General features: G+C 39.9%; 1 protein-coding gene and 24 non-coding genes across 26 annotated transcripts in view; 23 read left to right on the top strand and 2 right to left on the bottom strand.

The window, feature by feature from the left end:
- The window catches only part of LOC141325593 (uncharacterized), a 98,435-nt gene that overhangs the window by 4,129 nt on the left and 68,409 nt on the right, over positions 1-25,897 (bottom strand). The window lies entirely within an intron of this gene.
- On the bottom strand, positions 2,669-2,884 carry LOC141326970 (small nucleolar RNA U3). Its single transcript, XR_012354298.1, has one exon. It is a non-coding gene; the product is annotated as a small nucleolar RNA U3 (small nucleolar RNA).
- trnar-ccu (transfer RNA arginine (anticodon CCU)) lies at positions 14,386-14,458 on the top strand. Its single transcript has one exon. It is a non-coding gene; the product is annotated as a tRNA-Arg (tRNA).
- On the top strand, positions 15,040-15,112 carry trnar-ccu (transfer RNA arginine (anticodon CCU)). Its single transcript has one exon. It is a non-coding gene; the product is annotated as a tRNA-Arg (tRNA).
- On the top strand, positions 15,525-15,597 carry trnar-ccu (transfer RNA arginine (anticodon CCU)). Its single transcript has one exon. It is a non-coding gene; the product is annotated as a tRNA-Arg (tRNA).
- On the top strand, positions 15,777-15,848 carry trnam-cau (transfer RNA methionine (anticodon CAU)). The gene has a single exon. It is a non-coding gene; the product is annotated as a tRNA-Met (tRNA).
- trnam-cau (transfer RNA methionine (anticodon CAU)) lies at positions 15,957-16,028 on the top strand. The gene has a single exon. It is a non-coding gene; the product is annotated as a tRNA-Met (tRNA).
- On the top strand, positions 16,137-16,208 carry trnam-cau (transfer RNA methionine (anticodon CAU)). Its single transcript has one exon. It is a non-coding gene; the product is annotated as a tRNA-Met (tRNA).
- Positions 16,495-16,566, top strand: trnam-cau (transfer RNA methionine (anticodon CAU)). The gene has a single exon. It is a non-coding gene; the product is annotated as a tRNA-Met (tRNA).
- trnar-ccu (transfer RNA arginine (anticodon CCU)) lies at positions 16,907-16,979 on the top strand. Its single transcript has one exon. It is a non-coding gene; the product is annotated as a tRNA-Arg (tRNA).
- Positions 17,159-17,230, top strand: trnai-uau (transfer RNA isoleucine (anticodon UAU)). The gene has a single exon. It is a non-coding gene; the product is annotated as a tRNA-Ile (tRNA).
- On the top strand, positions 17,339-17,410 carry trnam-cau (transfer RNA methionine (anticodon CAU)). The gene has a single exon. It is a non-coding gene; the product is annotated as a tRNA-Met (tRNA).
- Positions 17,696-17,767, top strand: trnam-cau (transfer RNA methionine (anticodon CAU)). The gene has a single exon. It is a non-coding gene; the product is annotated as a tRNA-Met (tRNA).
- trnar-ccu (transfer RNA arginine (anticodon CCU)) lies at positions 18,108-18,180 on the top strand. Its single transcript has one exon. It is a non-coding gene; the product is annotated as a tRNA-Arg (tRNA).
- On the top strand, positions 18,360-18,431 carry trnai-uau (transfer RNA isoleucine (anticodon UAU)). Its single transcript has one exon. It is a non-coding gene; the product is annotated as a tRNA-Ile (tRNA).
- trnar-ccu (transfer RNA arginine (anticodon CCU)) lies at positions 18,942-19,014 on the top strand. The gene has a single exon. It is a non-coding gene; the product is annotated as a tRNA-Arg (tRNA).
- On the top strand, positions 19,427-19,499 carry trnar-ccu (transfer RNA arginine (anticodon CCU)). The gene has a single exon. It is a non-coding gene; the product is annotated as a tRNA-Arg (tRNA).
- On the top strand, positions 19,891-19,963 carry trnar-ccu (transfer RNA arginine (anticodon CCU)). The gene has a single exon. It is a non-coding gene; the product is annotated as a tRNA-Arg (tRNA).
- On the top strand, positions 20,376-20,448 carry trnar-ccu (transfer RNA arginine (anticodon CCU)). Its single transcript has one exon. It is a non-coding gene; the product is annotated as a tRNA-Arg (tRNA).
- trnam-cau (transfer RNA methionine (anticodon CAU)) lies at positions 20,629-20,700 on the top strand. The gene has a single exon. It is a non-coding gene; the product is annotated as a tRNA-Met (tRNA).
- Positions 20,987-21,058, top strand: trnam-cau (transfer RNA methionine (anticodon CAU)). The gene has a single exon. It is a non-coding gene; the product is annotated as a tRNA-Met (tRNA).
- Positions 21,399-21,471, top strand: trnar-ccu (transfer RNA arginine (anticodon CCU)). The gene has a single exon. It is a non-coding gene; the product is annotated as a tRNA-Arg (tRNA).
- Positions 21,651-21,722, top strand: trnai-uau (transfer RNA isoleucine (anticodon UAU)). Its single transcript has one exon. It is a non-coding gene; the product is annotated as a tRNA-Ile (tRNA).
- Positions 22,364-22,435, top strand: trnat-cgu (transfer RNA threonine (anticodon CGU)). Its single transcript has one exon. It is a non-coding gene; the product is annotated as a tRNA-Thr (tRNA).
- trnam-cau (transfer RNA methionine (anticodon CAU)) lies at positions 23,025-23,096 on the top strand. Its single transcript has one exon. It is a non-coding gene; the product is annotated as a tRNA-Met (tRNA).

The following is a 25,897-nucleotide window of genomic DNA, read 5'->3' as shown; positions in this document are numbered from 1 at the left end:
CCTACCTTCTGTTGACACCAATGAAATGAGCATTAAGTGGCAATTCACAGACGATCTGAAGACATCAGCATAAGAAATGAGGTGAGAACAGGAGCTATTGACATAAAAATAAAAAGTCTTTCTTTACAGTAGCTGTTAATACTGATGAGCCTCATTCAACAACATTCAAAGGATCATCTCAATTTATTCTAAGTGTTTGCTGTTAGAAAGAGATTATTTGACCTGGATATATGCTAAAAGTGTTCTACTTAAAGATAATACAATTATTAATCTCAATATGACAAATAAAACGAAAACAAACATTATTCTTATTTATTAACTACCACAGCTAAATAACTAGAGCATGATGTTCATATTAATCTAAATATAGCTTTATTTTCTAATAATTGTATTTATTGCAATAAGTTTTGTGTGCAGAAACCAACAATACATCAAACTATTCATATATATATATATATATATATATATATATATATCCTTCATTTACATACACGCATATATAATAATGTTTCACGTGACTCATTATAAGCTCAGTTTGACCTATTTTACCATATAATATAACTAACAAAATCGGCCCTCGATTCTTATTTTTATGGTTTCGATTCGATTTCGATTCGATTCAATTCGATATTGATTAGCTATCAATATTTCATTTAAAATGTTAGTTTTGCAGACATGGGATCCATATTTTGATATAAATGCTGGTAACTGAAACTCTCCTACTTTAGTTTATTACTGAAATACACATCTACATTAATAATAGGGTGCATACAGTTGTTTATTTTAAACAACTTTTATTTTAAATGAAAACTGTAATATATTATGTGGTGCGACTGTCTAACAATAGCCATAATTGCTTTTTCTGGAAATTTCTTTTAATTAACTACATTTTCTATATAAAAAAAAAAAGATTGCATACCCTATTACATCACATTCTTATTGTTTGAAAAATTCCAATTCCATAAGTTTCTTTGTATTTCTGGATTGATCAAAATCCTTTTACATCACTGACCGTATAAGTGTAAATACATACTTTTGAAGATAAAACATACTTTTGTTATTCATTTTTTAGATTACGAATAACACTAGAAAACTATTATAAAGTTTAAATGTTTTATTTAGCAATTGCACTCTATAGTGAAAATTCTGAAAATATTTACAAGGCCCAGTGTTGTACACAATTATGCAATGTAAATCAAATATACACAAAATAGATTATGTTCCATTGAAAAGGCACTGCACCAATTTCAGTGTTAAAATACTGAGACTACTATAGAGACTACTGCCATCTTCAGGTACACAACGGTGTATCTCCTCACGCATGCGCAGAAAGCACCTTCTAGTTTGTAGTCGGCTTTCGTCAGTTCGGTGTGTTCGAGCTCAGTCTAATCGCCCAGACGCTCGCAGACGCAGCCGACTAGAGGCGACAAGATGGTCGGCTTTCATCGGCGCTAGTTGGTTGGTGTAGGGTTGTTGTGTCCCAGCCTTTAAGTTTCAACTTTGCAAACCACATCTTGTCCATCTTTCACAGGTCCAAAAATTTCACATCTAGCGGTACAATACAAATGCCATTCAGATGTCTATCTCAGGCATTAAATAAAATAAAAACAGGCAGTCAATCAACTCTGATTATCCTATGAAAACCTTGCCTGAAATTAAATCATTAAACACACATTCCAAAGAAATTGTTTTAAGCATTATGACAACAACAAATTAATACAATCGAGTGTCTAAATATACATAACAATTAGAATATCATATATCATATATGATGTTTTCCACTACATATGAACCATAGTTGCCTTTGCTAAAATATCTGCCTGCTATTTTAAACAAAAACATTGATGTCATTTTATATCACACAAACGTTTCTTTTTTAACAATAACCATGATTTCACAATTATTGCAACTAAGTAAAATCACAAGAGCTTTAAATAGTTACATATTATGTCCATTAAAGTTTTAATGCTGAAGAAACAATGCTTGTAAAAGAAATAAAATAAAATGTGACCTAGGGGAATTAGCAACACTAAAATGCCAGATTAGGAGAAAATGGCTAAATCAAACAAAGGAATGGTAATAAAAGAATCTTGAGGATTATGTCTCACACTCCTTGGATGTGTGAAAGGTTTGCTTAGGGACCTTGTAAGAAATGCAAACGGCCCGTTTTCACATTTACAGCTGAAACTCAACATTTGTCCCACCCATTAGTCTTATTTCAATGCCTGTTTCATTTCAGTTACAGAAAAATTTGCATTTCTATACCAAAAAATGAGGCCAATTCTGGCCTTTCCAAAGGACCAATCATTGCCCAGATACAGTGTATATATATATATCTGTGGTCCTCACAGACTCTTCTCATTTCCTATTTGGAAGACCACCTTCTATGTAGATATCAAAGAACAAATTAAAATATTCTCTCAATGCATTTTATGGCAACTTTAAGTTGATAGAACCAGTTGACATCTTATCCTGACATTCTGAATCTCAAGGATGGTGGCACCCACCAACAAAAATGTAAAAAAAAAAAAAAAAATTAAAAAAGTAGTTTCATCAGATATACACCAATTATGAGCTAAACAATTAATTACAAACAGAATCATATCCGATATTCAACCAATCACATCTACTCCCAAGAATTTTAATTTGATATTTAAAATTTTCAAAGACCACTCTGATCATACTCTCTTCTTCTATGCTGCATAAATGCCACACAGAACATTCATCAATGGTGTGGAACATATGAAACAAACCATTACTCCACACCCAATTCACGCTCAAAAAAGAGTATCAAAGCTCATCATCGTAGTTTGGGAGACACTACACTTTTGAAACACATTTCCTAGTTAGAAACTATAGAAATGATCCCTGAAAGTATAGGCTTGGCCTCCATTTTGCAAAACCAGCTTACACGACTTCTGACACATTGAGTCTCAGAGATGGTGACAACCTAACAACAGAGATGAGAAAAGTTACATCTGAAACATCATTAGAGTCCTAAATTTTTTTTTGTAATTTTAGTCGGATGCAATTTTCATCGGCCCCCAAATTACACAGGCGAAACTGATGCACTCGCGTTGTGCGAGACTGTCAACCAGTCCCGTGGGTGGGGCTTAAAGCAGGCTTAGAGACAACATGTTCTGTTTTGCCGCGTGAAGGCGGTTCAATGCTTTGGACAGCGTATGGTTGAGTGGTGTTTTTCCACCAATTTGGGGCACCTTTCTTATGGAAATCAAGGATGATTTCATGGGAAATGGCAAACTGGTGTAGCGTTTGGATAATAAGCTAAAGCTACAAAGGATGTACCAGTGCCCCGTCGTCCGAGCAGAATCCACATTCAGCCGTAATCGGAGGTTACTACTAACGTTCGATTGTGTCTCATAGGGAGTTTGGCGCAGGGCCTCAGTGGAAAACAGGCCCTCGGCGGCTGAAACAAAAGACGAAGAATGCATACACATGCACATGAATCAGGAGTGTTAAATAAAGAACCCAGGTAAAAAAAAAGTGCACTAAAATGCACTTTATTTAAGTATACTTAGTACACTTTTCAGTAATGTACTAAAAGTGCTCTATTTTCGCACACTAATTTTGTACTTAATGTACTAAAAGATAGTATTAAGTATATGTTAAGATAAACTTAATACCATCTAAGTGTACTCAACTGTGCTATTTTGAGACACCCTGAAATTGAACTAAAATGTGCTTTTAACATACTATCTCAGCATTTCCAAAAATGTATTTTGTTACAACTAGAAATACACTTGAACCCTACTTTTAAACATTTATAAATATATTTATGACTAATTTAAAGTATAACAATAATATATTAAAAGAATATACAAAGTGTGAAAAAAGTGTGCTAAAATACAATTTAAGTACACTTAGTGCACTTCCCTAATGTACTTAAAGTGCTCTATTTTCGGGCACTGATTTTGTACTTAATATACTAAAAGTTATTCTTAAGTACTCCTTAAGATAAACTTAAGATCATCTAAGTGTACTCAACTGTGCTATTTTGAGACACCATGAAGATGAACTAAAACGTGCTTTTAACATACTATCTCAGCATTTCCAAAAATGTATTTTGTTACCACTTATAATACAATTGAAACATATTTCATAAACCTTTAAATATACTAATTATACATAAAAAATAAACTTACTGATTATTTAAAATACAATAATAATATATAACAAATGTATACAAGGCGTATTTATAATGTATTGCCCACATGTTTTTATTAATAAAAAATACACTTATTAATTATTTAAAATACATGAATAATATATAAAAAATGTATACAAAGCGTATTTATAATGTATTGGCCACATATATTCATTAATAAAAAATACTATGTTGATTATTTAAAATACATGAATAATATATAATAAATGTATACAAAGCGTATTTATAATGTATTGCCCAAATATTTTTATTAATAAAAAATACACTTGATGATTATTTAAAATACATGAATAATATATAATAAATGTATACATAGCGTATTTATAGTGTATTTTTTATTAATAAAAATATGTGGGCAAGACATTATAATTACGCTTTGTATAAATTTATTATATATAATTGATATATTTTAATTAATTAATAAGTGTATTATAATGAATAAAAATGTATGGGCAATACATTATAAATACGTTGTCACGAAACATGTAGGAAAGCAAAAAATAACGTATTCAATAAAAAGTCTTCAATAAATCCTCAGGCAGAGTAACAATAGACAGGAATGGCGGGAGAAGACGCGCACACAACGAAGGAACATAGGTGTAACGCTTGTAGCCGGACAAAGAAACAAGGAAATCAAACAAACTTATAAAGGGGAGATAATTACAACAACAGGTGGAGGAGATCACACTAATGAGCAGGAAGACCAAAAAAGGGCATGGGAGAAACCAAACAGAGAGTCCAATGGGGGAAACACTGGGAAATACCAAGACAAACAGTCCAAGGGCGTGACATACACTTTGTATACATTTATCATATATTATTCATGTATTTTAAATAATCAGTAAGTTTATTTTTATGTATAATTAGTATATTTAAAGGTTTATGAAATATGTTTCAATCCTATTAGAAATGGTAACAAAATACATTTTTTGGAAATGCTGAGATAGTATGTTAAAAGAACATTTTAGTTCATCTTCATGGTGTCTCAAAATAGCACAGTTGAGTACACTTAGATGATTTTAAGTTTATCTTAACATATACTTAAGAATAACTTTTAGTATATTGAGTACAAAATTAGTGGCCGAAAATAGAGCACTTTAAGTACATTAGGGAAGTGCACTAAGTGTACTTAAATTGTATTTTAGCACACTTTTTTCACACTTTGTATATTCTTTTAATATATTATTGTTATACTTTAAATTAGTCATAAATATATTTACAAATGTTCAAAAGTAGGGTTCAAGTGTATTTCTAGTTGTAACTAAATATATTTTTTTTAAATACAGATATAGTATGTTAAAAGCACATTTTAGTTCAATTTCATGGTGTCTCAAAATAGCACAGTTGAGTACACTTAGATGGTATTAAGTTTATCTTAACATATACTTAATACTATTTTTTAGTACAATAAGTACAAAATTAGTGTGCGAAAATAGAGCACTTTTAGTACATTACTGAAAAGTTTACTAAGTATACTTAAATAAAAAGTATTTTAGTTCACTTTTTTTAACCTGGGAGAATTACCACACTCAAAATCAGTTTAAGTGTTAGTGCTAATAATGCATTCATATTAAGTGTACTTAAGTACAACTTTTGGGAAAATGTACTTCTACTACAGTACATTACTAATAGATTTTTAATAAAATCAATTTAATGTAAACTTAAAATTACCACACTCAAAATCAATTTAAGTGTTAGTGATAATAGTGCATTCATATTAAGTGTTCTTAAGTACAACTTTTGGGAAAATGTACTTCTACTACAATACATTACTAATAGATTTTTAATAAAATCAATTTAATGTAAACTTAAAATTACCACGCTCAAAATCAATTTAAGTGTTAGTGATAATAATGCATTCATATTAAGTGTACTTAAGTACAACTTTTGGGAAAATGTACTTCTACTACAATACATTACTAATAGATTTTTTATATATTAACTTATTTTAAACTCAGGATTAGTATGTAAACAGTGTACTAAAAATCAACTAATGTTTAAAGCATTTAAAGCACACTTTTGAAAAACACACTAATAAAACTCTTTTGGATGTTTTTTCTGTAGTGTACTTTATTGTAGTACACTAAAAATTTATTTAAGTATTACTGGTATTTAGTATACTTTTGTCAAGTGTACTAAAGTCCTACTGAAGTATAAACATACTTTTAATTAGTATATTTATAGTGTATAACCATCAAACTTTTATTTAACACAAAAAAAAACAATGTACTAAAAATGTATTTGCGGGTATTTAAGTGTATTTTAATTGCATTTAAGTATATATTTTTTTCACCTGGGAAACCCCGCAAGATGACGAGGTGGTCCAGTGGTTAAGGCGGTGGAAGGCTAATACATTGTGCTCGACACGCATTGGAAGCTTTAGCGCCACTGAGAGCCCACCGGACCAGACAGGACCAACCTGTTTACGATGGGTAACGGTGATCTGTAATTGCGCTGCAGTTTAACGATACCTGTCTTGAGAACAGGCAACAAGGCTTCTGGCTCTGGCACTCCATCATCAGTAGACAGCTTTTTTTTTTCGATAAACCACATAGGCTACAATATTGCCTCTGCGAAAGAATGCCAGCGACGGTCGTGACCTTTTGGTGCACCTACGTGGATGTGAAAAGACAAGGTGGCAGCAAGCTTTAAACGACGCACAAACAGTGTCCTGGCACGGGTTGCTGCACCGTGTTTCCACGGAACAGATTAGAGGTGTGTAAAAGACGGCTCATTCACTGTTCCCTCCGTGCTCAAAACAGCCTGCTGAATGCACGGCAGCAGCAGCTGAAAAGGTCCGCAGCATGGCCTGTCTCGGTCAGCAAGGGGACGGGGTGGCCGAGTGGTTAAAGCCATGGACTGCTAATCCATTGTGCTCTGTGCAATGGTTGGAATCCCAATCTTGTCGTTCGGTTCCTTTAGCACTGGACCTTAATCCAGGTCCTGGGGACCCCATGCTAAACTTTTTGTGTGTCCTCCTTATCTAACACACTCAGTTCAGTTCTTAGAGTTCTCTACTAATGAACTGATGATCTGAATCAGGAGTGCTAAATAAAAAATACCATGTAAAATGACGAGGTGGCCGAGTGGTTAAGGCGATGGACTGCTAATCCATTGTGCTCTGCACGCGTGGGTTCGAATCCCATCCTTGTCGTTCGGCTCCTTTAGCAGTAATCCTCGGTCCTGGGGACCCCACTCTGCACTTTTTGAGTGTCCTCCTTATCTGACACACTCAGTTCAGTTCACTGAGAGCTCTACTAATGAGCTGATAGTCTGAATCGGGAGTGTTAAATAAAAAGACCACGGAAAGTGACGAGGTGGTCGAGTGGTTAAGGCGATGCAAGGCTAATCCATTGTGCTCGGCACACCTTGGTTTGTGTGGGTTTGAATCCCATCCTCTTCATTTGATGAATTAGCACCACTGAGAGCCCACCGGAACAGACAGGCCCAACCTGTTTACGATGGGTAGCGGTGAGCTGTAATTGTGCTGTAGTTTAATGAAACCTGCAGCGAAGTCTTGAGAACATATTGACAAAACAACAAATCTTCTGGCTCCGGCACGCTATGATCTGTAGACACCTCTTTGACGAGGACCAACAACCAGCCACTCCAACAAAACGAAGTAAAACTATCTTTTTCAAGAAGCGTCCAGAGAGACCTACAAAAACTGTCGAAGCTGACTGTATTTCAAAGCATTCCGTTGGGATATCGGGGAAAGTTTTCAACCAGCAATGATCACACCACACAAGCTGAAATATTGCCTCTGTGATAGAATACCGGTGACGGTCGTGACCTTTTTGTGCACCTACGTGGATGTGAACCGACAAGGTGATAGCAAGCTGGATGAACTCCAGAGACAGATCATCAGTGAAGACCTCTTCACCTAGACGGCCATCGACGCAAGACTGTGAAAACCAGATCCTCTCCAATCTGACACTGTGGCAACATGGAACTTTTTCATCTACATTAATATTAGTCTGTTTCTTCTTATTCTGAGGTCACCGTAGCCGCCAGATCCATTCTGTATTCCGATCAGATGGTCAGTGCAGTCTCCCGGATCCAGTCCGTACCAAGAGCAGATGGTTGATCAGCACCTTCAGCCAAATGTCAGCGGATACCATGTCAACTAGATTAGCCCCAGAGACAGATCATCAGTAAAGAATGAATCCACATGCCACAGCAAACTCGAGCTGGTGAAAATGTTCATCAAACACCCTCCGCTGACTTCTTTTAAAACAAGCCAGCTTATTGAAGGTGCACAGGATAAACGCCCTGCGAAAGTTGTGCCTCGCAACACTAATAACGGCATAGGCGTTAGCGGACACCTGACGCGCATGCAAAACACCGGCAATTCACACGTCCCTGGGTGGGCTCAAACCACCAACCTTTCGGTTAACAGCCGAACGCGCTAACCGATTGCGCCAAAGCTGGGGAACAATAGTCTATTAAGGGGGGGGAAGAAAAGGAAGGAGGGGGAAGAAGGGGGAAAAGAGAAAAAGAAAGAAAAGAGAGAGAGAAAAGGAAAAAATGAGGAGAAAAGAAGTGAAAGGGAATTTTATCTCTTTGTCCTTTAAAGCAATGTTTTTGGAGTGTATATTTACAATAAATTATCTGAAAAAAAAAATGTTTTCTCTATTTTCCTGTACATTTATATGGGAGTAAGGATGATCACAAGCTTCCCAGTTCATATTACAGTGTTGCCATACATTGAAGTGTTTACTGAATGTTTTATTTATCAGTAATTATCACATAAATGGTGTCCAAATGAATGAAATCATTTTTGAAATGACAAATTAATATTTTATTAGATTTATATTACTGATTATTGATATTTTATTCAAAGTTTTTGCACTTTAAATATATTTCGGCTGTAGTTATGTTCTAAAACTTATAGTACAAAAAATTGTACATTTATTTATTGAATCATCCCCAAATTTATCAACATTTTTAAAAGGGCTGTTTAATGTTTAATGATACTGTAACAATGACAAACAAAAAGAGTTATTTGATCATGACCAAACTTTTATTTTTCAATCAGTCATAGCCAATTATTCATTATTCTTTTTTTTTTTACATTTTTATTCTTATAGTTATGTTGCATGTGCAGAAAACAGAATAATACCTCTTAATAATACTTTCTATTGTCCATGACTCCTGTGCCTTTTTTGCAAGTGCAAAAGAACAGAAAACAGAACTACATATAAACAATTACATTAACTGCAAGTGAAAAGAACAGAAAGCACAAAACAATACAAATGAATAAAACTTTAAAATATTAATGACTCCTGTGCATGTTTTGCAAGTGCTAAAGAACAGAAAACAAAACTATACTTTTAAATAAAACTGTCTTAATGTCCATGGCACTAGTGCATTCATTGCAAAAGAACAGAAAGCAGAAAACAATGAACATAAATAAAACTTTATCCCCTTTCTTTTTTGGACTCTTATGGATGGCACAGAGCTTGAAATGGTCTCTATCAGGCGACAACAATCTGGCCACTGGGCAAGTTGGACAGCGGTGGTGAATGTATGCCTCTTCACACTCTCCACTCCTGGAGTGAACCTGTGTCCAGCCTGCTCTGGTGTCTGGCAGCAAACATCACTCTCTTCTTATCGTAATCCAGCAGGTTCTGCCAACTATATTGCTCACCTAAGCAGAGAGAGCATATAATACATGGCAAATGAGAAAACAAAACAAGTGGTAGTGTTAACATATGACAGGTCAAGAAGAGAAACTGACCTGATGGTTGGTGAGAGCCAGAGATGGCTGATTCCTGAGCTCCACAAGATACTCCGCAAGGCTGTCCACTTTGTCCAGCACACAAGCACTATGCAAAGCCTGTGAGAAAAATACAAACAAAAAGAAAAAAATGAAATGAACAACATTATGAGTACAGTGAAGTGGGACAAAAAAAACAAACAAAAAAAAAATATATTTTTCTAGATGTTTTTTTTTGTCAACTTCAGACAAAAAGCTACAGGTCAGCACAAATTATTATGTTTTCCCTAGAAATTTTACAGTATTACATAAAACATAATTACATACATACATTAAATGAGACATTTACATACCACAGACTCATCAGGGGATGCTGAGACACCTGGCGTGAAGGAGGCATCAGGCTGAGTGGAGGACAGAGAGAAGCTTGGGTCATCAGTAAGACTCGACTCAGTAATGTCAAGTGTTTGGTCCTCCCTGAAGCCCTCGTCTTCTTCATCCTCACCTTCATCCACATCCTCCAGCATGTTCTCTGTCTCTTCTGAGTCAGGGTCCACTACCAGGGGCTGTCCAGTCTGAGCAAGCAGCTCTCCTATGAAAAAAATAATAATAAATAAAACACACAAATACAGGATCAGTCAAAAGTTTGGACACATTGCTATTTTTAATGTTTTTGAAAGAAGTGTCTTATGCTCATCAGTCCTGCATTTATTTAATAAAAAATATAAAAAACATGAATAATATTATAAAATGTTAATACAGTTTAAATTTACAGTTACATATTCTTTAAATTTAATTTATTTCTGTCATCAACGCTGAATATATTTAGCAATCATTTTAGAAATCATTAAAAAGTTAAATAAAGAACAGCATTAGAAATATAATAGAAAATCTTCTGTAACAATATACAGTACTGTTCAAAAGTTTTTTTTTTTTTTTAAGAAATTAATGCTGTTCTTTTTAACTTTTTATTCATCAATGAATTCTGCAAAACGTATCACAGTTTTCATTAAAAAATAACAAAATAAATACAAATATGCAGTACAAATTATATTGCTGTTTTTACTATATTTTTGATCAAATAAATGCAGGCTGAATGAGCAAAAGACACTTCTTTCAAAAACATTAAACACAGTCACGTGTAAAAATGTTTGACAAATAATGTACACATTCATATTCTACAAAAAGATACAGGTAACTTTACCTTCTGATGGAGGTTGTACCACTTCCACTCCCGTGGTGCTGGTCTGTTGCCTCCAGACGGACAAAACCCCAGAGCTGGCAAAAGTCCTCAACCTGGCCATCCACTCGCCAACACCCATGACCTTGTGGCTCTTTGGCTTAGTGCTCATCTAAATATAATAGGGAAAAAATAGTTAGTAATGTGCATTTTGCAGGTATTGGACAACTACACAAATGTTTTTAATTTTTTTATAATGATACAACAATATATATTCAAGCTGACTAAATAATGGCACCCATTACAACAATTAAACATTATTTTATTGCTAATAAAGCAAAACAAGGTTACACATTTAATTAAAGGTGTTACACTACAATTATACATATAAGTATTTGAATATGAAATTACTACATGCAGTTACGATAGGGATAAGATTATTGTTTTGTTTGGTTTACAGTTAGTTGCATCCAATTATGCATAATTTACTGTTATTACTATAGTAACTACATATAGCATGTATTAATGACAATGTAAAATAAAGTACATTGTTAGTTAAAAGCTGTGGTTATACATATGATAATCAATCTGAGAAAAAAACAAAAACAAAAAAAACAAAGAACATAGTAAGTACACTTTACTTAAACCATGGTTAATTTTTGTAAGGGATGTCTATATAACATTGCATTTTCATTTAAATTATTATTTGTAGCACTTGCATCTGTGTTTATATAAATAGTAATCCATCTGCAAACACAAAACTTGATTACTACATTCACACAGCAAAATCACATTAAATGTTAATTAGAAATGACAATGTCTACAACTAAACATATTTTTTAAATCCAAATCAAACTTTAAATAGAATAGATGTGTTTACTATGCAAAATTACAGGCAAATGGTGTTTTATATGTAAGATTATAGGCAAATCATGGAAACAAAACATGATTACTACACTTTCACTATAGTAAAAGCATGGTAAATGACTTGTTTTTTTTTCATTCATATTTTTATTTATAGTAAGACTGTGTTTACACTTAAAGAACGAGTAAACTGAGTTTAATAAGTACGATTACAGGCACAATTGTGTTTAATATGTGAGATTATAGGCAAGTAATGAAAAGAAAACATGATTACTACACTTTCACTATAGTAAAGCCATGGTAAATGACGACAAACACAAGCACAACGTTTTTTGTTGTTGCTGTTCATTCAGATTTTCCATTATAGTAAGACTGTGTTCATACAGTTGTAATCGATCAGCCAAAAACACAACATGGTTACTACGCTTTTACTATAGTAAAAACAAGGTAAATTGTCATAAGGGATGACTGCACTTACAGCTGAAACGCGTTTTTCCCCCATTTAAATCGAACTTAAGAACGAGTAAATGGACTTTAGAAAGTTAGATTACATTTAAACAGTGTTTCATTATGGGCAATTCGCGAGTCAAAAGTTTGTGAACGCCAAACACGGATGAACGACGGACGAAAACGTAACGAGTTACCAATTGAGAACATTGTAAACAGAGAGGAAGAAAGTAGAAAACATGTATTACTTACTTTGAAAAGTTATCCTATATTCCGTTCGTCTGATTTTTGAACCTGACTTAGAATGAAACTAAGCGCGGTGAGTGGCTCTCAACAATGGAGCTCGAGCGATGCGATTGGCTCTCGTCCATTCTCACAATGGACGGCGAGCGACGCGATTGGCTCTCGTCCATTCTCACAATGGACGGCGAGATCGGCGATTGGAGGAGACGGCCGCGGAATCAGGCGATCCTGCTCCAGGTAGCCTAATGGATAAGGCACTGGCCTCCTAAGCCAAGGGTTGTGGGTTCGAGTCCCATCTGCGGTGACTTTCAGCAGAGTGGCGCAGCGAAAGCGTGCTGGGCCCAGAAGTCGATGGATTGAAACCGTCCTCTGCTAAGATTGTTTCACTTTTATATGTGCTCAGGTGCAGCAAGACAAGTTAGAAACATGTGCCAGAATCTAGTGGTTTTGAAAAGACCGGCGTATGGTACTCTCGTCAAGGAAAGCAGAGTGGCGCAGCGGAAGCTTGCTGGGCCCATAACCCAGAGGTCGATGGATCAAAACCATCCTCTGCTAAGACTTCTGAGCTTGTATATATGACAGAGCCCCCAAAAAAGGGAAATGTTCAGAGCCTGCTCATGAAAACCTAAAGTCACTTGGTCCTCTCACAATAATTATTCATCAAGAAGCTGAATGAGATGGAGAACTAAAAGAAAAAGTAAACAACTACATGACAGCCCCAGTGGCCTAATGAGTAAGGCACTGGCCTCCTAAGCCAGGGATTGTGGGTTCGAGTCCCATCGGGGGTGACTTTCAGCATAGTGGCGCAGCGAAGGCGTGCTGGGCCCATAACCCAGAAGTCGATGGATCGAAACCATCGTCTGCTAATCTTGTTTCACTTTTATATGTGCTCAGGTGCTGCAAGACAAGTTAGAAACGTGTGCCAGAATCAAGTGATGTTGAAAAGACCAGTGTACGGGCTCTACATCAAGGTGAGCAGAGTAGCGCAGCGGAAGCATGCTGGGCCCATAACCCAGAGGTCGATGGATCGAAACCATCCTCTGCTGAGCTTGATTCACTTTTATTTGTGCCCAAGTGCTTCAAGACAAGTTAGAAATTTGTGCAAGAATCATGTTATGTTGAAAAGACCAGTGCACGAGCTCCACATCAAGTCAAGCAGAGTGGCGCAGCGGAAGCGTGCTGGGCCCATAACCTAGAGGTCGATGGATCGAAACCATCCTCTGCTAAGCTTGTGTCACTTTTATATGTGCCCAGGTGCTGCAAGACAAGTTAGAAATGCGTGCAAGATTCAAGTTATGTTGAAAAGACCAGTGCACAGGCTTTACATCAAGACAAGCAGAGTGGCGCAGCGGAAGCGTGCTGGGCCCATAACCCAGAGGTCGGTGGATCGAAACCATCCTCTGCTAAGCTTGTTTCACTTTTATTCGTGCCCAAGTGCTTCAAGACAAGTTGGAAATTTGTGCAAGAATCATGTTGTGTTGAAAAGACCAGTGCACGAGCTCTACATCAAGTCAAGCAGAGTGGAGCAGCGGAAGCGTGCTGGGCCCATAACCCAGAGGTCGATGGATTGAAACCATCCTCTGCTAAGACTTCTGAGCTTGTATATATGACAGAGCCCCGAAAAAAGAGAAATGTTCAGAGCCTGTTCGTAAAGACCTAAAGTCACTTGGTCCTCTCACAAAAGCTGTTCATCCAGAAGCTGAATGAGATGAAGAACTAAAAGAAAAAGTAAACAGCTGTATGACAGCCCCAGTGGCCTAATGGATAAGGCACTGGCCTCCTAAGCCAGGGATTGTGGGTTCGAGTCCCATCTGGGGTGACTTTCAGCAGAGTGGCGCAGCGAAAGTGTGCTGGGCTCAGAAGTCGATGGATTGAAACCGTCATCTACTAATCTTGTTTCACTTTTATATGTGCTCAGGTGCTGCAAGACAAGTTAGAAACGTGTGCCAGAATCAAGTGATGTTGAAAAGACCAGTGTACAGGATTTACATCAAGGTGAGCAGAGTGGCGCAGCGGAAGCGTGCTGGGCCCATAACCCAGAGGTCGATGGATCGAAACCATCCTCTGCTGAGCTTGTTTCACTTTTATTTGTGCCCAAGTGCTTCAAGACAAGTTGGAAATTTGTGCAAGAATCATGTTGTGTTGAAAAGACCAGTGCACGAGCTCTACATCAAGTGGAGCAGCGGAAGCGTGCTGGGCCCATAACCCAGAGGTCGATGGATTGAAACCATCCTCTGCTAAGACTTCTGAGCTTGTATATATGACAGAGCCCCGAAAAAAGAGAAATGTTCAGAGCCTGTTCGTGAAAACCTAAAGTCACTTGGTCCTCTCACAAAAGTTGTTCATCCAGAAGCTGAATGAGATGAAGAACTAAAAGAAAAAGTAAACAGCTGCATGACAGCCCCAGTGGCCTAATGGATAAGGCACTGGCCTCCTAAGCCAGGGATTGTGGGTTCGAGTCCCATCTGGGGTGACTTTCAGCAGAGTGGTGCAGCGAAAGCGTGCTGGGCCCAGAAGTCGATGGAGTGAAACCATCCTCTGCTAAGATTGTTTCACTTTTATATGTGCTCAGGTGCTGCAAGACAAGTTAGAAATGTGTGCCAGAATCAAGTGGTTTTGAAAAGACCGGCGTATGGTACTCTCATCAAGAAAAGCAGAGTGGCGCAGCGGAAGCTTGCTGGGCCCATAACCCAGAGGTCGATGGATCAAAACCTTCCTCTGCTAAGACTTCTGAGCTTGTATATATGACAGAGCCCCAAAAAAAGAGAAATGTTCAGAGTCTGTTTGTAAAAAGCCTAAAGTCACTTGTTCCTCTCACAAAAGTTGTTCTTCCAGAAGCTGAATGAGATGAAGAACTAAAAGAAAAAGTAAACAACTAAATGACAGCCCCAGTGGCCTAATGGATAAGGCACTGGCCTCCTAAGCCAGGGATTGTGGGTTCGAGTCCCATCTGGGGTGACTTTCAGCAGAGTGGCGCAGCAAAAGCGTGCTGTGCCCAGAAGTCGATGGATTCAAACCATCGTCTGCTAAGATTGTTTCACTTTTATATGTGCCCAAGTGCTGCAAGACAAGTTAGAAATGTGTGCCAGAATCAAGTGATGTTGAAAAGACCAGTGTACGGGATTTACATCAAGGTGAGCAGAGTGGCGCAGCGGAAGCGTGCTGGGCCCATAACCCAGAGGTCGATGGATCGAAACCATCCTCTGCTAATCTTGTTTCACTTTTATATGTGCTCAGGTGCTGCAAGACAAGTTAGAAATATGTGCAAGAATCATGTTATGTTGAAAAGACCAGTGCACAAGCTCTACATCAAGTCAAGCAGAGTGGCGCAGCGGAAGCGTGCTGGGCCCATAACCCAGAGGTCGATGGATCGAAACCATCCTCTGCTAAGCTTGTTTCACTTTTATATGTGCTCAGGTGCTGCAAGACAAGTTAGAAATATGTGCAAGAATCATGTTATGTTGAAAAGACCAGTGCACAAGCTCTACATCAAGTCAAGCAGAGTGGCGCAGCGGAAGCGTGCTGGGCCCATAACCCAGAGGTCGATGGATCGAAACCATCCTCTGCTAAGCTTGTTTCACTTTTATTTGTGCCCAAGTGCTTCAAGACAAGTTAGAAATTTGTGCAAGAATCATGTTATGTTGAAAAGACCAGTGCACAAGCTCCACATCAAGTCAAGCAGAGTGGCGCAGCGGAAGCGTGCTGGGCCCATAACCCAGAGGTCGATGGATCGAAACTATCCTCTGCTAAGCTTGTGTCACTTTTATATGTGCCCAGGTGCTGCAAGACAATTTAGAAATGTGTGCAAGATTTGTTATGTTGAAAAGACCAGTGCACAGACTCTACAACAAGACAAGCAGAGTGGCGCAGCGGAAGCGTGCTGGGCCCATAACCCAGAGGTCGATGGATCGAAACCATCCTCTGCTAAGCCTGTTTCACTTTTATTTGTGCCCAAGTGCTTCAAGACAAGTTAGAAATTTGTGCAAGAATCATGTTATGTTGAAAAGACCAGTGCACGAGCTCCACATCAAGTCAAGCAGAGTGGCGCAGCGGTAGCCTGCTGGGCCCATAACCCAGAGGTCGATGGATTGAAACCATCCTCTGCTAAGACTTCTGAGCTTGTATATATGACAGAGCCCCCAAAAAAGAGAAATGTTCAGAACCTGTTCGTGAAAACCTAAAGTCAATTGGTCCTCTCACAAAAGTTGTTCATCCAGAAGCTGAATGAGATGAAGAACTAAAAGAAAAAGTAAACAGCTGCATGACAGCCCCAGTGGCCTAATGGATAAGGCACTGGCCTCCTAAGCCAGGGATTGTGGGTTCGAGTCCCATCTGGGGTGACTTTCAGCAGAGTGGCGCAGCAAAAGCGTGCTGTGCCCAGAAGTCGATGGATTCAAACCATCGTCTGCTAAGATTGTTTCACTTTTATATGTGCCCAAGTGCTGCAAGACAAGTTAGAAATGTGTGCCAGAATCAAGTGATGTTGAAAAGACCAGTGTACGGGCTCTACATCAAGGCGAGCAGAGTGGCGCAGCGGAAGCGTGCTGGGCCTATAACCCAGAGGTCGATGGATCGAAACCATCCTCTGCTAATCTTGTTTCACCTTTATATGTGCTCAGGTGCTGCAAGACAAGTTAGAAATATGTGCAAGAATCATGTTATGTTGAAAAGACCAGTGCACAAGCTCTACATCAAGTCAAGCAGAGTGGCGCAGCGGAAGCGTGCTGGGCCCATAACCCAGAGGTCGATGGATCGAAACCATCCTCTGCTAAGCTTGTTTCACTTTTATTTGTGCCCAAGTGCTTCAAGACAAGTTAGAAATTTGTGCAAGAATCATGTTATGTTGAAAAGACCAGTGCACAAGCTCCACATCAAGTCAAGCAGAGTGGCGCAGCGGAAGCGTGCTGGGCCCATAACCCAGAGGTCGATGGATCGAAACTATCCTCTGCTAAGCTTGTGTCACTTTATATGTGCCCAGGTGCTGCAAGACAATTTAGAAATGTGTGCAAGATTTGTTATGTTGAAAAGACCAGTGCACAGACTCTACAACAAGACAAGCAGAGTGGCGCAGCGGAAGCGTGCTGGGCCCATAACCCAGAGGTCGATGGATCGAAACCATCCTCTGCTAAGCCTGTTTCACTTTTATTTGTGCCCAAGTGCTTCAAGACAAGTTAGAAATTTGTGCAAGATTCATGTTATGTTGAAAAGACCAGTGCACGAGCTCCACATCGAGTCAAGCAGAGTGGCGCAGCGGTAGCCTGCTGGGCCCATAACCCAGAGGTCGATGGATTGAAACCATCCTCTGCTAAGACTTCTGAGCTTGTATATATGACAGAGCCCCCAAAAAAGAGAAATGTTCAGAACCTGTTCGTGAAAACCTAAAGTCAATTGGTCCTCTCACAAAAGTTGTTCATCCAGAAGCTGAATGAGATGAAGAACTAAAAGAAAAAGTAAACAGCTGCATGACAGCCCCAGTGGCCTAATGGATAAGGCACTGGCCTCCTAAGCCAGGGATTGTGGGTTCGAGTCCCATCTGGGGTGACTTTCAGCAGAGTGGCGCAGCAAAAGCGTGCTGTGCCCAGAAGTCGATGGATTCAAACCATCGTCTGCTAAGATTGTTTCACTTTTATATGTGCCCAAGTGCTGCAAGACAAGTTAGAAATGTGTGCCAGAATCAAGTGATGTTGAAAAGACCAGTGTACGGGCTCTACATCAAGGCGAGCAGAGTGGCGCAGCGGAAGCGTGCTGGGCCTATAACCCAGAGGTCGATGGATCGAAACCATCCTCTGCTAATCTTGTTTCACCTTTATATGTGCTCAGGTGCTGCAAGACAAGTTAGAAACGTGTGCCAGAATCAAGTTATGTTGAAAAGACCAGTGCACAGGCTCTACCTCAAGGTGAGCAGAGTGGCGCAGCGGAAGCGTGCTGGGCCCATAACCCAGAGGTCGATGGATCGAAACATTCGTCTGCTAAGCTTGTTTCACTTTTATTCGTGCCCAAGTGCTTCAAGACAAGTTGGAAATTTGTGCAAGAATCATGTTGTGTTGAAAAGACCAGTGTACGAGCTCTACATCAAGTGGAGCAGCGGAAGCGTGCTGGGCCCATAACCCAGAGGTCGATGGATTGAAACCATCCTCTGCTAAGACTTCTGAGCTTGTATATATGACAGAGCCCCGAAAAAAGAGAAATGTTCAGAGCCTGTTCGTGAAAACCTAAAGTCACTTGGTCCTCTCACAAAAGTTGTTCATCCAGAAGCTGAATGAGATGAAGAACTAAAAGAAAAAGTAAACAGCTGCATGACAGCCCCAGTGGCCTAATGGATAAGGCACTGGCCTCCTAAGCCAGGGATTGTGGGTTCGAGTCCCATCTGGGGTGACTTTCAGCAGAGTGGTGCAGCGAAAGCGTGCTGGGCCCAGAAGTCGATGGAGTGAAACCATCCTCTGCTAAGATTGTTTCACTTTTATATGTGCTCAGGTGCTGCAAGACAAGTTAGAAATGTGTGCCAGAATCAAGTGGTTTTGAAAAGACCGGCGTATGGTACTCTCATCAAGAAAAGCAGAGTGGCGCAGCGGAAGCTTGCTGGGCCCATAACCCAGAGGTCGATGGATCGAAACCATCCTCTGCTAAGACTTCTGAGCTTGTATATATGACAGAGCCCCGAAAAAAGAGAAATGTTCAGAGTCTGTTCGTAAAAAACCTGAAGTCACTTGTTCCTCTCACAAAAGTTGTTCTTCCAGAAGCTGAATGAGATGAAGAACTAAAAGAAAAAGTAAACAGCTGCATGACAGCCCCAGTGGCCTAATGGATAAGGCACTGGCCTCCTAAGCCAGGGATTGTGGGCTCGAGTCCCATCTGGGGTGACTTTCAGCAGAGTGGCGCAGCGAAAGCGTGCTGGGCTCAGAAGTCTGCTAAGATTGTTTCACTTTTATATGTGCTCAGGTGCAGCAAGACAAGTTAGAAACGTGTGCCAGAATCTAGTGGTTTTGAAAAGACCGGCGTATGGTATTCTCGTCAAGGAAAGCAGAGTGGCGCAGCGGAAGCTTGCTGGGCCCATAACCCAGAGGTCGATGGATCAAAACCATCCTCTGCTAAGACTTCTGAGCTTGTATATATGACAGAGCCCCCAAAAAAGGGAAATGTTCAGAGCCTGCTCATGAAAACCTAAAGTCACTTGGTCCTCTCACAATAGTTGTTCATCAAGAAGCTGAATGAGATGGAGAACTAAAAGAAAAAGTAAACAGCTGCATGACAGCCCCAGTGGCCTAATGGATAAGGCACTGGCCTCCTAAGCCAGGGATTGTGGGTTCGAGTCCCATCTGGGGTGACTTTCAGCAGAGTGGTGCAGCGAAAGCGTGCTGGGCCCAGAAGTCGATGGAGTGAAACCGTCCTCTGCTAAGATTGTTTCACTTTTATATGTGCTCATGTGCTGCAAGACAAGTTAGAAATGTGTGCCAGAATCAAGTGGTTTTGAAAAGACCGGCGTATGGTACTCTCATCAAGAAAAGCAGAGTGGCGCAGCGGAAGCTTGCTGGGCCCATAACCCAGAGGTCGATGGATCGAAACCATCCTCTGCTAAGACTTCTGAGATTGTATATATGACAGAGCCCCGAAAAAAGAGAAATGTCCAGAGTCTGTTCGTAAAAAGCCTAAAGTCACTTGTTCCTCTCACAAAAGTTGTTCTTCCAGAAGCTGAATGAGATGAAGAACTAAAAGAAAAAGTAAACAACTACATGACAGCCCCAGTGGCCTAATGGATAAGGCACTGGCCTCCTAAGCCAGGGATTGTGGGTTCGAGTCCCATCTGGGGTGACTTTCAGCAGAGTGGCGCAGCGAATGCGTGCTGTGCCCTTAAGCCAGGAGTCGATGGATCGAAACCATCTAATCTTGTTTCACTTTTATATGTGCTCAGGTGCTGCAAGACAAGTTAGAAATATGTGCAAGAATCATGTTATGTTGAAAAGACCAGTGCACAAGCTCTACATCAAGTCAAGCAGAGTGGCGCAGCGGAAGCGTGCTGGGCCCATAACCCAGAGGTCGATGGATCGAAACCATCCTCTGCTAAGCTTGTTTCACTTTTATTTGTGCCCAAGTGCTTCAAGACAAGTTAGAAATTTGTGCAAGAATCATGTTATGTTGAAAAGACCAGTGCACAAGCTCCACATCAAGTCAAGCAGAGTGGCGCAGCGGAAGCGTGCTGGGCCCATAACCCAGAGGTCGATGGATCGAAACTATCCTCTGCTAAGCTTGTGTCACTTTTATATGAGCCCAGGTGCTGCAAGACAATTTAGAAATGTGTGCAAGATTTGTTATGTTGAAAAGACCAGTGCACAGACTCTACAACAAGACAAGCAGAGTGGCGCAGCGGAAGCGTGCTGGGCCCATAACCCAGAGGTCGATGGATCGAAACCATCCTCTGCTAAGCCTGTTTCACTTTTATTTGTGCCCAAGTGCTTCAAGACAAGTTAGAAATTTGTGCAAGAATCATGTTATGTTGAAAAGACCAGTGCACGAGCTCCACATCGAGTCAAGCAGAGTGGCGCAGCGGTAGCCTGCTGGGCCCATAACCCAGAGGTCGATGGATTGAAACCATCCTCTGCTAAGACTTCTGAGCTTGTATATATGACAGAGCCCCCAAAAAAGAGAAATGTTCAGAACCTGTTCGTGAAAACCTAAAGTCAATTGGTCCTCTCACAAAAGTTGTTCATCCAGAAGCTGAATGAGATGAAGAACTAAAAGAAAAAGTAAACAGCTGCATGACAGCCCCAGTGGCCTAATGGATAAGGCACTGGCCTCCTAAGCCAGGGATTGTGGGTTCGAGTCCCATCTGGGGTGACTTTCAGCAGAGTGGCGCAGCAAAAGCGTGCTGTGCCCAGAAGTCGATGGATTCAAACCATCGTCTGCTAAGATTGTTTCACTTTTATATGTGCCCAAGTGCTGCAAGACAAGTTAGAAATGTGTGCCAGAATCAAGTGATGTTGAAAAGACCAGTGTACTGGCGCTACATCAAGGCGAGCAGAGTGGCGCAGCGGAAGCGTGCTGGGCCTATAACCCAGAGGTCGATGGATCGAAACCATCCTCTGCTAATCTTGTTTCACCTTTATATGTTCTCAGGTGCTGCAAGACAAGTTAGAAATTTGTGCAAGAATCAAGTGATGTTGAAAAGACCAGTGCACAGGCTCTACGTCAAGACAAGCAGAGTGGCGCAGCGGAAACGTGCTGGGCCCATAACCCAGAGGTCGATGGATCGAAACCATCCTCTGCTAAGCTTGTTTCACTTTTATTTGTGCCCAAGTGCTTCAAGACAAGTTGGAAATTTGTGCAAGAATCATGTTATGTTGAAAAGACCAGTGCACGAGCTCTACATCAAGTCAAGCAGAGTGGCGCAGCAAAAGCGTGCTGTGCCCAGAAGTCGATGGATTGAAACCATCCTCTGCTAAGATTGTTTCACTTTTATATGTGCCCAAGTGCTGCAAGACAAGTTAGAAATATGTGCCAGAATCAAGTGATGTTGAAAAGACCAGTGTACGGGCTCTACATCAAGGCGAGCAGAGTGGCGCAGCGGAAGGGTACTGGGCCCATAACCCAGAGGTCTATGGATCGAAACCATCCTCTGCTAAACTTGTTTCACTTTTATTCGTGCCCAAGTGCTTCAAGACAAGTTAGAAATTTGTGCAAGAATCATGTTATGTTGAAAAGACCAGTGCACGAGCTCTACATCAAGTCAAGCAGAGTGGCGCAGCGGAAGCGTGCTGGGCCCGTAACCCAGAGGTCGATGGATCGAAACCATCCTCTGCTAAGCTTTTGTCACTTTTATATGTGCCCAGGGGCCTCATTTATAAAGACTTGCGTAGAAACCATCCTTGATTTTATCTAAGAACTTTTCTGATTTGATCGTAAGAGCGATTCAGAGAAAACGAACGTACCACGAAATCCATGCGTCCGCCAGTCATTCGGTTATAAATCACAAATGATCGTGGAATTGTGTGCAGCTGAATGTTCCGCCGTCGAAACGCCCCTGCTTAATTAATTAACATATAAAATGAGCTCATTCCTAAAGCAAAAACTCTGTGACAATGGCAAGTAAAAAGGAGTGCAAGAAATCAAATTATAGTGAGGCTGAACTATCAGCAATACCAGGCATTATCACAAGGAAACGGTTGTACGCCAAGCTGGAATCTGACGTGGAGATAAGTACTTTTCCACGTCAAAGACGGTTTTTATAAATCTGTACTTTGACGTGGATTTGATCGTACGAACACTCTAAGATCAAATCAGTGCGTAAGAAAGTTTTATAAATGAGGCCCCAGGTGCTGCAAGACAAGTTAGAAATGTGTGCAAGATTCGTTATGTTGAAAAGACCAGTGCACAGGCTCTACATCAAGACAAGCAGAGTGGCGCAGCGGAAGCGTGCTGGGCCCATAACCCAGAGGTCGATGGATCGAAACCATCCTCTGCTAAGCTTGTTTCACTTTTATTTGTGCCCAAGTGCTTCAAGACAAGTTGGAAATTTGTGCAAGAATCATGTTATGTTGAAAAGACCAGTGCACGAGCTCCACATCAGGTAAAGCAGAGTGGCGCAGCGGAAGCTTGCTGGGCCCATAACCCAGAGGTCGATGGATCGAAACCATCCTCTGCTAAGCTTGTTTCACTTTTATTTGTGCCCAAGTGCTTCAAGACATGTTAGAAATTTGTGCAAGAATCATGTTATGTTGAAAAGACCAGTGCACGAGCTCCACATCAAGTCAAGCGGAGTGGCGCAGCGGAAGCGTGCTGGGCCCATAACCCAGAGGTCGATGGATCGAAACCATCCTCTGCTAAGACATCTGAGCTTGTATATATGACAGAGCCCCGAAAAAAGAGAAATGTTCAGAGCCTGTTCGTAAAAAACCTAAAGTCACTTGGTCCTCTCACAAAAGTTGTTCTTCCAGAAGCTGAATGAGATGAAGAACTAAAAGAAAAAGTAAACAGCTGCATGATATTTGGAAGAATATAAGAAGTGGGATTGTAAGTACAGATTTGGAGTGTCTAGACTATTTTATCAGACATAATGTGATTTTTTCGGAAATGAGGCTTTGTATAATGGGGAAGGAAAGTGATGCCATTTGTAAAATATGTAAAAAACTGGATGAAGGTATTCTACATTTGTTTTTATTTTGTGAAAAATTGGAAACATTTTTTCAAATGTTAAAGAAAATGATTAAGAGTTTAAGGGATGGGAAAGAAGAGAGTGACTGGAATCAAACTTTAATTTTGGGAGTGAAGGAAAAATGCAAGAATAAAAAAGTGATAGAGTTGTTATTGGTTTTGGCGAAAAGTGCTATATGGAAAAGGAGGAATTTAGGAAAGAGTAAAGGGTGTGTATTAGATCTGTGGAGATTATTTAAATGTAAGGTTGAGGAGTACATTTTAACACTGTGGAATTATTTTAAAATGGAAAAAAAAGAGATGCTGTTTTACAAAATATTTTCAAAACAAGTGGAGGAAGTGTTAAAAGGAAATGGGATTGAAATGCCAGAAAATTGATGTTTTGATTTTGATGTATTTTGTGGATGATGACTTGTATATGCTCAAATGTAATTTAATTGTCATTTTTATTTCATTCATGTAATGAATTTTAAACTTGTATAAAAAAAAAAAAAAAAAAAAAAAGAGCGCCCGATCTCGTCTGATCTCGGAAGCTAAGCAGCATTGGTCCTGGTTAGTACTTGGATGGGAGACCGCCTGGGAATACCAGGTGCTGTAAGCTTTTGCCTTTTCTTCACTATTTATATAATATGCTGGCTTTTACGGAGGCTGATCTTTAAATAGCCCACATTTTGGAGCAGCCCTCGCTTATGGCCATACCACCACCTGAGGGCGCTGTTGAGTCAACAGGAAGTAGTTTGGCTGCAGAGGGGAGAGGAAGGCTCTCCCACACCTGTTTGTTTTTCTTTAGTGTTTTTTGTTTTCTATAGTTTTTGTTTTTTGTTTTTTTCTTTCCTAAAGCTTTTTTTTGTCTTTTTAACCACCCAACAGCGGCCTTAGGCTGGCTGGAGGGTGGTTTCTCTATTTTCTTATCAGTGTTTTTTTTTTCTTAAAATGGACGGACCTATGGCAAACAACACGGAAATGGCTGGAGAGACAAGGAAACACAACAATGCTGGACTGGAATATGGACAACGAGCTGGACGTGGACCTGATTCGGAAGTGAGGAGAGTGCTTGAGAAAAGAAAATATTTGAAGGAGGCTACGGTGATCATTAATGTGGAAAAAACAAACAATGCCAAAGCGGTGGATGTTATCAAGGCGGTAGCGGAACAGATTGGAGAAGGGAAAATTTTAGCAGTACGGCCAAGACAAGACAAAGAGTATGAACTGACCCTGAAAAAGGAAGAAATGTGCAACGATTTGATGGATGGACTGACAATAGGAGGAGCAACATGTGAGGTAAAAAAACTACAAAACAGGGACTATGTTGTTTCTTTCATGCATTTGCCTGTCTACCTGGATGATGAAGAAATTTTAGAAAAATTGAATGGTTGGGGAGTTCTCCCTGTATCTAAAATTAAAAGAAGGTTATATCCGGGCACTAATATTGAAGATGGCACGAGGTTCACCAAGGCAAGGTTCCCAAGAGAAGTTGTCTCCCTCCCTTACAGCACAAAGCTGGACACAGCGGAAGGGCCACAGTATTTCAGGGTGATGCACAGTCACCAGGTGAAGACCTGTCGGCTGTGCATGAGCCCAGAACATCTGATGAAAGACTGCTCTGATTTTAAATGTTTCAAATGTGAGGAGAGGGGACACTTCGCACGTGACTGCCCTGCGGTTAAGTGCCCGGAATGCCGAGAGATTTTAAACAGATGTGAGTGTTGGATGGAGGAAGAGGAAGGGGGTGGAGAAAGCCAGGTGGATGGGCAAATGCATGAAAGAGGCAACAAACACCCAGAAACTAACAAAGAAGAGAAAGAAACAGAGCGATCACAACAAGGAGAAATGGAAAAGGAAACAGACAATGAGGAGGACAGAGAAAATAGACCAAAAAATAATGAGGAGCAAACGCAAGGACAGAGTTTAACATGGACACCAATGGAATTAACTTCGAGTTTTAAGGACTTTGTGGAAAGGGTGGAAAAAACGGGACAAGCTGAAAAGGAGCAAAACAAATAAACGAGCAGTGAAGAAGAGGAAAAAGTGGAGAAAATCAAAAAGGACAAAGCAGAGGGACGAACAAGAAGGCAAACAATAAAGGTAACACCCAATCTAGAGCTTGCAAGGA

Source organism: Garra rufa, chromosome 2, assembly GCF_049309525.1.
Source record: "Garra rufa chromosome 2, GarRuf1.0, whole genome shotgun sequence".
In the NCBI taxonomy this organism is placed as follows: Eukaryota; Metazoa; Chordata; class Actinopteri; order Cypriniformes; family Cyprinidae; genus Garra; species Garra rufa.
The sequence above is the reverse complement of the archived record's forward strand: the minus strand, read 5'-3'. Positions and strand labels throughout refer to the sequence as shown.